We start from the raw sequence: 11088 nt of genomic DNA, 5'->3' as shown, positions 1-11088 counted from the left end.
AAATGAACATATATATATATATATATATATATATATATGTTCATTTTTTTAAGTAATTCTCATGCAATTCCCATGCTGATGCACATTACCTAATGCAGGGAAATAGCCCTATATGTCAATACAGTCAATACAAATTTTGTACTAAAACTTGGTGTGGTAGTACAAAGTAGTTGAGACTGATCCACTATTCCAACTACTACTTGTTGGGCAAGATCTTTGCTTAAAACTTTGTCATTAACTCTTGATGTCAGCCCTGTTTAGCTGTTAGCAAAATATCTCATTAACCACTGAGTAGATTTTATGAAAACTTTCAATATCTCTGCATTGAATATACATATTCAAATCAGTAACTTTAAGATGGAATTCAATCCAAGATGGTCACCATAACTAATTTATATTGGGAAATCTACAAATCACTATAATATACACAATTTGGCAAATATTGAGCCAAAATTTTATGTGATAACAGCTGAGAATCATTCAGCAAATACATTGAGTGTGACATCTTGTGATATCACATGAGATTATGCAGAAAGTTATTTTCAAGGTTTGACCTAGTCATTCACATTTATAAGGGTTTTGAACAACAGTTCTTCAAACTAATTTTCTATTCTGCTACATCAAACCATTGTGATATCACATCACCTATCATTTAATTAAGGAAACGGAAATAATTAATTTTATTTATTTATTTTTATTTGAAACAGACATTTTATGTGGAAAATTGTTCAGAAAAAAACAAACATCTAAAAGCTTCATTTCATTATTTCTTCTCTCCTCTTCAATCAAATTAAATGCAGGAGGTTGTTTCTTGCTAACTATACACACAGAGAACACAGGGGTCTGTTACCACTTCAAGTCCTGAAGACCTAAATGCTAATTACTGCAATTTGAACAGAAAACCACCATGAAATAATCCAAATTGAAGACGATATGTTCAAGAATCTTCCTTAACACAGTGCAGAGTGCTTTGCAAAAGAAAAAGGTTTTTGGAAATGTGTTTTTGCTTGTTCTATACCTAATTATTATTTTTTTCAACCAGGAGTCTTAAAAAAGCCCAGAGATGTGATATCAGGGTACTGAAATTCACTCACAGAAACTGAAAACATACATGTTATTTTACCGGTATAAAATTCAATAACCGTTATCAGAAAACATAATAGCAGGTCAAATAATCATCAAATACTTTATTTTTATGTTAATCAGAGGCTTCAAAAATGGAATAAGCAATGATTGTCTGAGCAGCATTTTATCCATTATTTATGTTGCAGAAAAATTATTTTCTCTTGTTAATGATCGAATATCTAAAGTTTTACTGTGTGAGTTAGCCACATTTTTGCATAAATAAAGAAGCCAGATGCTGTTTTATTGTCATTATAATGACTGATTACATGAAAGGGACGATTACATAAATGAATAACGTGTGATTTTTTTTAAAGAATCAGTGCAACTTACTTTAATAGCTTACAGAAATGACTGTACTTCAGTAAAGTTGGTGTGGTAGTAGCTTACTGTCATTTGCAACATATACTCTTAGCACTAACAGATCACTATATGTACAGTAGTCCCTCGTTTATCGCATGGGATCCGTACCCTGAAGCCCCGCAATAGTGAAAAACCATGAAGTAGGAATAGTAGTACAAGTAGTAAGTAGTAGTTTATTTTAGTATTTATATATAAAAAATAAATAAAATTAAGTGCTATGTGTTGCCATCATTGTATGTTTCCATACAAAGATGAAATTGGCTCTCTGCATTTAACCCATCGCACCTGGGCTATACCCAGGTGGAGCAGTGAGCAGCTATGTAAGCGCCCGGGGAGCAATTCGGGATTAGGTGTTCTACTCAGAGACACCACAAGATGTGCATGTATGTATTTATGTATGTATATATATGTGTGTGTATATATATATATATATATATATACATATATATATATATATATATATATATATATATATATATATATAATGGCGTTTTACCCTTCCCACACTCTTGCATTATTCTAAACAATGTTTCTAAACTTTAAACGCTCTAAAAGAGCCCAGCATGTCATGATTTCAGCTCTCTGCCTCCGCTGAAATCTGCCGCCCGCGGCTCCTGGCCACGCCCACTTCTCCGCTGTAGAGCGGAGATCAGCTGAAGCTTCTCCTGCAGCTTGGGCTGCACACAGGTGCTAAATAATTTAAAATAATTTATTTTAAATAAAAATTCCATGCCAAACCATGCGCCTCATCCATCAATTAGCCAATTGTGTGTCATGTCCAATCTTATTTTGAAAAACTGCAATAGAGCAAGTCCACAAAAAATGAACCGCCAAGTAGCGAGTGACTACTGTTGATGACAATATTGTATACGGTTGTTTATAGTGTCATTTTCAAGGTTTAACGAAAATGTCTAACTCCATAAGATTATTTTAATCTAAACATCTCTGGCATAAAAGTCAATAGGCAATCTGATGCATATCACCCATTGCCTTCACTCAAATTATTGGGTAAAAGCATGATTATCAATAATAGTGCTGTTACATAAACAACTCAACATTTCTTTTCTTGACTGTTCTGTCATCTATATCCAACATCCTGATTGAGCATGCTAAAATGCAGTCAAGCTGCAGTTTAAATCCAAGTTTTTCCAGACCTAAACGAGGTGACAGGTGTTATAAAACATAATAACAGGTATCAAGTATATTTTGACCTCAGATCAGTACCTGAAAAAAACATGAAATGTGGTCATAATCTCCTCTTGAGTCTTTGAACTGTGACCAGAAAAGTGCTCCTGCAGAACATCATGTTGCCACCGTGAAGCTGGTGTTTGACCTTTTGAATATCAAATGTCATCATTTCCACTTTATGTCTTCTTTCAAGAGATATTGAATTCACAAGAACAGGGTGGGTAGAAAGAGATCTGAAATCAAAATGAGGGCCACTGCCAAGAAAGAGACATAAAAACAAACATTACGGAGCTTTAGTTTGTGCCTGTGTAATGATTCTAATTTACTAAAAAGAGATAATTGCCTCTCACTTTGTGAATATAATGGGGCATCATATAAAAAGACATTTCAGCTTCCACAATGAAACTTTTTAATTTAAATTACACAAAACACAAACAAGCACGGATAATGACTTTAGTTAGCCATAAAATTGGCTTTCTACAAACATGAAATTATAACCAACTGTTATTAACTGGTAATTTTCTGCAAACATTGGAGCAATAAAAAGGTTCACAATTACATTTTTAAGTTTTGTTCAGCTGTATTAAAACTAAAAAGGAGCAGTTAAATTACAGTATAAGACTGAGTTTTTTGTTAGCAGTGACTAATAAATGATGGGGGACATTTGGACATGAACATTTTCTAAATCATCTAGGAAGTAATATGAAGAAAATATTTACAGTGCACAAATTTAATTCCTAAAAATATTTTAGTACTAACAGGTGATTTTAACATATTTCTTAGCCAAGTTGTCCCTGAATTAATATCCGAAACTTCAAAAGAAAACAAGTTGCAACTGCTGACTTGTTTGTGACTCTAAATTGTGGGAAAATCGTGAGAAAATAGACAAATTTTCTGTTGCAGTCTCACTAAATTTGAACAGACAAGTGACCAGCAAGCTGTGCAGACACATTTTGTGTGGCCATTTGTTAAAAATCACAACTTATTTTTATGTAAGTAGCTTTTTACAGTGTATTCTAGGTCATGCACATTATTTTGCTCCCATTGTACCTGCCTCAGCCCACAAATTTGAACCAGTTTTATAATTATTGATCACCCAAGTAATTTTTAGACCTGGATACTTGGAGCTGTAACCTCAGATGTTTTCTGTCCGAGAACACACATGCACGTGTCAAAATAAAACTCTAACGCTCTTAAAACAGCCTGAAGACACCCACGATAAAACTGAGATGGGTAAGAGATACCAGCACCAACTCTAATAATTTGAGAGAAAATTTGTTGCACAAATTATGTGAAAATGTTTAAAACCTAAGTGCCAGGAGGTGTCTAACCCTAATCTTTGTGGCAGACACTAAAAGGAGGCAACTTTAAAGAAATTAAAGATTATTGGATTTTGAAAGAACTAAATAAAAAAATAGTTTTCACTGTTTTCATTGCATGTATTTACTTTTGAAAACTGCAGTTTTACAATATGTAAAGAATGTATAAAGTCCTAAGTAATATTTGTGCCTCAATTAAAATGTTAAACCAGGCAGCATTTCCTGTCAAAGGCTGTTCATTGTCAAACTGACTGCCATTATAATAATTTGATTCTCATGAATGCAGTAATAATGTATGCATTTTTCATCAAATGTTTTGGGGCTTTTTTGAAAATTGCATTAACAAAATTTATATTTGGTGCTGCGGAGTTTGAAAACTTCACTGGTTTATAAGTAAAACTATTGTACCTAAGCAGAATCAGTCTTTTAATGAGATTTCTGTGTCCCTTTGTGTCAAGTCATTTGGATTTACTGGATGTGCATGCACTCAAATTCACTAGTTTTAGATCAGCATCCTTCCCTCGTAGTTAATTAAATTATTGCCCAACAGGTGGCGATAATGTATGTTTCTGTTAGCTATTTTAAAAAACTAAAGTTTGATCAATTTCTCAATTAAAATTTGTAATAATTTATCGAACCTTGCAGTTGAAGTGTCATAAACTGTGTAAATGTAAAAAAAATAAAAAATAAAATTTCCTCGCATCATATTGCCTCAGAATAGACGTCGCTGTTGTTCTTCTTCATTTAGTGCCCTTACTGTTGCTTGTCTTTGACTGTTGTGGCGCCCCCTGTTGAAAAGCAGTGGTATTGTTGTGCTGTCGTTTATGACACAACAGCCTCACAGTTTACCAGACCAGAATTTGCTAAATATTTACTAAACATGAACACAAACCTAATATTTATTTCTCACAAAGTCTTCCCTGAATGCTTCATGTTATACACTGTAGTCCTTGATTTGGCTGTAACTGTTACTCTTCTTTAAATGGATTTATTCTATTTCGGTTGAGTCAGATGATGTATTTATTTCTTCTTTCTTTCACCTGCTATAATTATGTGTAAAACAAATAAGCCTGCATTTTATTGAAATGCTGCCACCCCATGAATAATAAAGGGGAAAATATCCTTTGGTCCCACTTGTTGCTGCAACATTTATCATTTATTCCTTCATGATACAAAGTTTACACAATCAATCCATGAGCTTTTGTGTTTGTGCTGGTGTTACTTTTGCATTAAGATGGATTTCTTATCTAATCCACCTAATGCAAATAAATTAAACCAGTCGAAGCAAAACAGAGCTTAACACTCGCCACATAAAACCCTAATCATTGGCATTGCTTGTCGCCATTATTGGCTCCATCTGAGGGAAGCTAAAGTGCCAAGAAGCAACCAGCTGGCTTCTGTTCAGCCAGCTAAGGGTGGCATCATAACTCTTTAGTTTTCGAGGCAAAAAAAGGGACTAATTGAGAGTTTTTTGCTTAATAATTGCAATATTTTACATACGTTTTATGACCTGAGGACTGTGTCATGGGAGCCAGGTAACAGAATGCAAAAGCAGAAGAAAGCACTTGTTGTGACTATTTTAATCTGAAAGTCTCCTACGACCATGGATGAAATACAAATATGTAAATTGAGCAGAGCTTGGTTTAAACAAAAGAGAAAGAAGATATGATCATCCAGAAAAAAGCCTCTGCTCTGAACGACGGTTACGATCGTGAAGCTGATCTAATCCGGCAACACCCAACCGTGCAATAAAGGAGGAAACCTGGATGAAGCGCACAAAAGAAGGCAGAATAAGTGGAAGGTGTGGGAGAGGAGGGAGGGGCTGAGACAATCCCACCTTTCCCTTTTCTATTATCTCCTTTCCTCTGTCCCCCACCCGAACACACACACACACACACACACATCTCCCCCTCACACTCCTAATGAGGGATACTTTTCTTCTCCCTCTCTCTTCTCTCTCCTCTTCCCCCTGCGTTCTCCGGCATCTCCAGGGACCAAACACACCCCAGACTGGTTGCCATGGAAACGCCACACACACTTCCAGCAGACTCGCTCTGTCTCTCGATCTCACAACGCCAGCATCCTCCCTGTTCCCTCCATTAGCATCTCTTCTGCTCCGAGTTGGTGAGGAGTGGCGCTGGCACCGAAAGCCCAAAGCTATAGTTGAGTCAACCCCAAAACTTCTCCTTCAAATTCTAGTTTTTATTACAAATATTCCAGATTTATGGCTTCAAAATGTACAAACTTGCTCAGTTTGCTCATCATACTATTGCGCCAAAGTGTTGCCACTGATATTTTTGGCTCACAAGTCCATCTCTGGTTGTTTTGTTTTTTTTCCTGTTGAACTTTGCTCCCCATTATGAAGATAAGAAGGGCCAGATTACATTTGCACACAATTACCGTAGCCATGCCATACTCAATTAATGCCCACGGAAGTCAGAGGCAAAAAATGGCATGGGACCGGAGAGTCCCTGAGCTGGGGAGTAATTCATTTATAATTCAGTCGCCATTTCTCATACTTACAAGGTACTCATTGCAAACGATAAAATCCAACAAAAAAAGGGTCATCCTGAACTAAATGGTGAAGTTTGAAAGATTTTAGTAGTTGCTTTTCAAACTGCAGTTCTGAAATGTGGGTATGCATTCATTGTAAACAAAGCACCCGGCTAAAATTGTGTGGAAGCATGAGTCACGTGACTGATCTTTATTAGGCTGGATTTAGTCAGTATAAAAAAATAATTTGGCAGAAGTGGACAAGTTTATCACATTTAAATTAAAATAGAGTGAATCTGTTATAAAATTGTGGAACATGACAGTGAATTGCTTGGAGAGCAGCGTTTAACAGAGCACTCAAAAAAAAAAAAGGAGAGAACCATTCATGTTTTCACTCACGATTAGAGAAAATTTACTTATCAACTGACCAAACGTGAGTGGCTTTGGTTCTTGGGTGGAAACTGGAGTACACCGGGAAAAAAAATGCATGCACACGGACTCCACCCAGAAAGGCCACAGGACCAGGAGGCGATACTGCAACCTTCTTAATTGGTGTGAGGCAACAGCTCCAACCACTGTACCATCATTCATACCCAACAATCCATAAATGTATTACACATCACCACTGTGACCAATTTTTAGTCACTTTGGACATTTCCGTAGGTAAACAAACCCTAGTAGATGGCATTTGGTCACAAATTTGGCTTATGTTTTAATTTAACGACACATTAACCAACATTATTACAAAAAAAAATTAGATACATTTTTTATTTCGTACTTTTTTTTTTTTTTGACATTGCAATGTGCACCTTTAAGGTCAGGATAAAAGTGTGTAAAGTTGTGTTGTTTTGGAGACACTCACACATGAAAGATACTGTACCTCACCCCTGCAGGCTTTCAGTGATTCTGGGGTGGAGGGTGGGGGACAAAGCAGTGTGCTCCCTCTACTGCAGGGCCACTTTCACCCCCGGCACAGCCAACTTCACACAGTGCCTGTTTCATCACCTGCTGTGCAACTCAGGGAGGGCTTCATCCATCCGCCATGTGATGAGTGTTCATCGTGTCATCCAGCAGGGTGCAAACCCCCCAAATGCATCACTTCATCTTCCTCATCCATTCACCAAGGCTCGTTTTGATCATTTTTTAAAGCATCCTGACAAATGATTCATCACCACATAAACCTCATCAGGTTTCAGATTTATTAAATTCTCTTCCTCCCTAAAAGATCCTCACAACTGGTTCCCAGTCAGGGACTACGCCTACAGTCTGCTGATGAAACCAAGTGTCAATACCTTTTTATTTCTTCTCCCTGCGAGTTAACAAGCAGTTAATGAGAGAGTCGTGAAGGGGGATCTCCTCTCCTCTTGGCAACAGATTGCAGTTATATATATATATATATATATATATATATATATATATATATATATTTTTTTTTTTATTTAAATGAAAGTCTTACCTTTTACCTGCTGCTTCACATCCCAAAATCCACCTTCACATCTGAGCCGCGGAGGCGCGCTCTGACTAACACGAGCAAACTGTGGATGCAGTCTTCTCTCTGAGTTTGTCTCCTCTCACTCTGTCTTCCATGAGACAGAAAAAAATAATAACTTTCACGGAAATGGGTGGATTTTTTTCCTCCCGTCTCTTCTCTGGTTGTGCGTTTGGTTTCCAGGCAGCTCCTTGCTGTGTGCAGCGGCTCGGGCTCTCAGGATGTGTCCGCCGCGCTGCGTGACAGCGCGCGCAAAGGAGGAGGACGGAGATGCGTCAAGACACGAAGCTGCGGCTCCGCGCGATGACTCAACCTTCAGAGTAAAAGCTTCAAACATAAAACCTGACACCTCTTCAGGCTGAATGATAGTTATCTGAAACAAGCTTATTTTGATCATTGTTTTATTATCGCCCGCTGCTGAAAAGGCAGAGGGCGATCGTGTTTTTGCAGCGTCTGCCTGTTAGCAAAATATCTCACGAACTGCTGGATACATTTTAATAAAGCTTAGAAAAACTAATCATTGGAATGGATACACATCTACAACTGGTTACATTCTGAGGCATTCCTCATTCGTAATGGCCGCCACAGCTAGCTGAACTTTAAAATGAGAAAATAGCTACAAGTCAATTTTACAGATGTTGATCTGAAGTTTAGTGTGGTAGTAGCTGATGGAGTGCTGTTTGTAAAGTTACACTGCCAAAAATTCACAGCAATATTTTGGTTTATTTAGCCTTTCATAAGAAAAATAATAGTTTTATTTTCAAAGTCATATTTTCACCATGTTATTCATACATTTATAAATGTCATAGTTCCAAACTAAATATTTAATTTACAAGCTAAATATTTAGAATACAAACTAAATACTAAACTTGCAAGTTAAATATTTAATTAGCAAGCTGAATATTTAGCTACACACTAAATATTTAGTTTACAAACTAAATGTTTATGTCCAAGCTAAATGTTTAATTTACAAAATGTTTAACTTACAAGCTAAATAATTAGCTAGCAAGTTAAGTATTTATGTCCTACCTAAATATTTATTTTGAAAATTAAATTTTACTTTGGAAAATAAATTTTTAGGTCTGAGTCAAATATTAACTTAGCAAATGTAATATTATTTTAGGAATTAATGTTTAGCTTAGAAATAAAATATTTAGTTTAGAAATTAAATATTTACCTTGTACAATATTTAGTTTGGAAATTAAATATTTAATTTACATCTAAACATGTGATTCACTAACTTAATTACATTTAAACATTTATCGTGGATATAAACATTTAGTTTATAAATTATATATTTAGTGTGGAGTTAAATATTTAGTTTACAAACTAAATACTAAACTTGCAAGTTAAATATATAGGTAGAAAGCTAAATATTTAGCTCCACACTAAATATTGAGTTTATAAATTAAATGTGTATGTCCAAGATAAATGTTTAAATTACTAATTAATATTTAACTTACAAGCTAAATATTTTGCTAGCAAGTTAAATATTTATGTCAAACCTAAATGTTTAGTCAGCAAATTAAATATTTATTTTGGAAATTAAATGCTTACTTTGGACAATAAATATTTAGGTCTGAGCCAAATACTTAATTAGCAAATTTAATATTTAGTTTAGAAAAAAAATATTTAGCTTGGACAATAAATATTTAGTTTGGAAATTAAAGGTTTAGTTTTGAAAATTAACAATTAGCTTGGAAATTAAATATTTAATTTACCTCTAAACATTTGGTTCACTAAATATTTAACTTGCAAGTTAAATATTTAATTTTTAAACTAAACATTTATCTTGGACATAAACATTTACTTTATAAACTAAATATTTAGTGTGGAGCTAAATATTTAGCTTGCTAACTAAATATTTAACTTGCAAGGTGAGTATTTAGTTTGGAAACTGACATTTGTAAATGTATGAATAAAATGGTGAAAATATAACTGACATTTTTTTCTTATTAAAGGCTAAATATTATCCTATTTATTATCCTTGTCTGCTTCATTTTTGGCTCTGTGAAACAGAGCTCCAGGTTTGTTTCATCTGTTCAAAAGGACATTCTCACAGACTCTGACATTTATGTTATTAGAGTTGACTTCATTTGTCACTGTAACTGAATAATATAGTTTATGATTCTATTTTTCAAACCTTAACATCAGATTTATAAAGTAGGACATCAGAATGACACTGACCACAGTTAAAATTATTTATTTTGATGCTTTTTTTCTTATTTCTTATTGAATAATGCATTTTATAGACCACCTGCTCCTGATTAATCTTCTGCCACGTGCCCCCTGATCTCTCCCCTTTGTGTTTCTATTTTTGCCTCCAGTTATAAAGTGAAGACAGTCGTGTCAAGAGGAGCCTCACAAGCTGCATCCAATAATCACACCTTCTGAAGTGGAAAGTCGAAAATTAAGATCATCACGTTTTTGACTTCTGTGTATTCTTTGTACATTGTGGTGAGAAAACAAATCTGTCGTTAGGTTTGTAAGTGTTACACTGTAAAAATGAACTTTTTACAGTAAACTACCAGCAGCTGTGGTGGCCTGAAATTTACTGTTGAACTCATGAGAATGAATGACAGTGTGGAAAAAATTCTGTAATTAATGCATCAAAGATCATGCTCAATAATCCAGGTAGAAAAAATCCAACAAAATTTCAGTCATGTCATCTGGATTTATTATATTTTTTTTAGATGTCATCCTTCATCCAAAGGACTTCATCAGTCCGAGGAGTCACAACAAACTCAGTCCCACAAGTAGCATGTGTGGGTGTGTCAGCCAGTTTGCTGGTGGTAAGATGCTTCATGGGGTCCACCCTTTCCTCCGTCAACGCCTCTCACGCACCCATAACTAAACTGGTTCAAAACATCAAAGTTCATGCGCAATAATCCAGGTAAAAAAAATATATATATATATATATATTTCAGTTAAGTCATCTGGACAGTTGATTTTTTTGTTGAGACGTTTCATCCTTCACCCAAATAACTTCAAGGACTATGTGAGTGTGCTGCTTGTGGACTCGGACTGATGAAGTCCTTTGGATGATAGACTACACGTCTGAAAAAAAAAAAAAAACCAACGTCCAGATGATTTGACTGAAATTTGTTGGATTTT

General features: G+C 35.1%; 1 protein-coding gene across 1 annotated transcript in view; it reads right to left on the bottom strand.

The window, feature by feature from the left end:
* The window catches only part of lingo2b (leucine rich repeat and Ig domain containing 2b), a 51705-nt gene extending 43484 nt beyond the window's left edge, over positions 1 to 8221 (bottom strand). Inside the window, exon 1 of the mRNA XM_037695263.1 lies at positions 7942 to 8221. The gene's annotated coding sequence lies outside the window, so the exon portion shown is untranslated. The remainder of the gene's footprint in view (positions 1 to 7941) is intronic.
* Between the last annotated feature and the right edge of the window lie 2867 nt (positions 8222 to 11088).

Source organism: Nematolebias whitei, chromosome 21 (genome assembly GCF_014905685.2).
Source record: "Nematolebias whitei isolate Nwh7 chromosome 21, NemWhi1, whole genome shotgun sequence".
NCBI lineage: Eukaryota > Metazoa > Chordata > Actinopteri > Cyprinodontiformes > Rivulidae > Nematolebias > Nematolebias whitei.
Note: the sequence above shows the minus strand (reverse complement) of the source record. Positions and strands in the feature narration are given on the sequence as shown.